Source organism: Theobroma umbraticum, unplaced genomic scaffold (assembly GCF_002168275.2).
Source record: "Theobroma umbraticum cultivar Fairchild unplaced genomic scaffold, ASM216827v3 scaffold_239.1, whole genome shotgun sequence".
Taxonomy (NCBI): domain Eukaryota; kingdom Viridiplantae; phylum Streptophyta; class Magnoliopsida; order Malvales; family Malvaceae; genus Theobroma; species Theobroma umbraticum.
This window is the reverse complement of record NW_018397273.1, coordinates 2462450-2464561: the sequence shown is the minus strand read 5'-3', so window position 1 is coordinate 2464561 and position 2112 is coordinate 2462450.

The window sequence follows — 2112 nt, the reverse complement described above, 5'->3', positions numbered from 1 at the left end:
CTTTTTTCTTGATTTCTTTATTCCATGTCCCATATTCACTTTATATTTTATTTACTCACTCTTGTCCCATTTAAGTCACATGCAACCCACTTTCTTCTTTCTTCATTTGACTACCTAATGCACTAATCACATTATATGTAAATAAATTTTAATCTTATTTTTTCTTTTACTTCACATGGTGGGGGTCCTACATGTCTCTCACTAACTTTTCCTTTTTGCACACCATAGTTTGCATGGAATAGTGACTTTCACATGTATATCTCACATTCCACGTAATTTAACTTTTCTTGGTTAGTAAATACCTATTTAACTTTAAATTTTAAAATTGCACATAAGTCTTCTAACTTTTCCTTATTTACCATGTGACCGTCCAAACTTTTCATCCTCCACAATTTGGTCCTTCCAACACTTTTTAAATTCCAATTTCCTTCTATTTTCCTCCCCTTACATGTGTACAAACAAAATATAAAATTTACACTTCACCAAGGTATCACCATAATATTTAAAAATATACTTACCCGCGCTAGCTTTATTTAATAAAGGCACATGGGCCCCACTAACGTCATTTTTCTTCAAAATCCTTTCTTACTTCTCCTCCCTTACTTAGATTAGTCACATAATCCTCTTTCATGACTAATTCCAATAACAAATAAAATATTAATATTTTAATATTATTTTATTAATAAAATATTATTTTATTTCAAAATTCTTCACTTATCTCCTTAGGTCCCAAAGTATCTCACTTTGTTCCAGTTCACTACCAAATCACCTTTTAACCTGCTAATTCATTCTCGTTAATAATATTATTATTTAATTATTATTCTCTCCAGTATGAAATATTTTATTTTAAAATATTCCTTGACCTATCACCGCTCTTTAGTACTTAAATTTATGTCAATTGACCCTTCAACTTGTCAATACGGTCTTATTGTCTCATGTACGAAGGTATAGGGTGTTATAGAGATAAGAACAAAAAATTCAAATTAAATAATAATGTGATTAAGGATAAGTTCAATAAAATAAATGTGAGGACGTCAAGGATTCAGCTTTCAAGGATCCCTTCCTTATTCTGTTTTGGAGGCTTTGCAAACCCTCTGCTCATCAGTGGCAGAAAAAGAGTTGAGGTTGCTTGAAAAGTGACTTTTGGATTTGGATACTACTAGTATTTTGGTGTTTAAACAAAAAGTTGAAGAGAAGCAAAACATTTGTTATTGAGTAAGGGCAAAGCTAAAAGCATCATAATTTAGTGCATTAAAAAAGTGGGTCTTTTCTAGTAGTTTTACATGTTTTTAAAGTCTCACCCACTCTCTTTGATTCTTAATAAAAAATGTTCAAGTCAACAAATGCATGCTTAGCAATTTTGGTGATTTTTCAAACTATTAAGTTGAAGAACAAAACATCAAAAGCTTGTCTTAAAAGAAGATAGGAATTAGGAAGATTCAAAAGGTGGCCCCAACCATCCCAAACCCATAATTTCTCAGAGGTAAGAAGAAGAAGATGGATAAGAAGGAACGGTGGTGTAGCCTCTAAGTAAGAATATCGTGAAGAAAAGGGTCAAGAAGTTCGAGAAACCCCAGAGCAACCGCAAAATCTGCATCAAGACAAATTGGCGTAGACCAAAAGGTATTGATTTTAGTGTAAGAAAAAAGTTTGAGGGATGCACTTTGATGCCCAACATTGGTATATGGTTCAGACAAGAAGACTCGTCACTATCTTCCTAATGGCTTTAAAAAAATTTTTGTGCTGAGAGATGATGATGTGGAGAAAGATGATGGGAATGCTGAGAGATAGAGTAGATGGAAATGGGAAAAATGTTCAAAAGCCAGAAAGGAAAACCATTTCTTAACACCACTCTTATCGACAATAACATGAGCAAGACCTCGATTTAACTTCCCAACACCACTTCTCTTCAGAAAATCAACTTGCCCTACCGCCATACCAATCAAACAACCAAACTTGCACAGTGGGTTCAAAAATTTCAAAACTCAAAAAATGAAATCCAACAAAATCTTAGCAGATCTTAGTAGAAAAAATAGAAAGAGAGATGGAAACCATGCAAAAGGAATCAGATAATCAAGACACAATCTCCTACATGAAATAAATCTATAACTT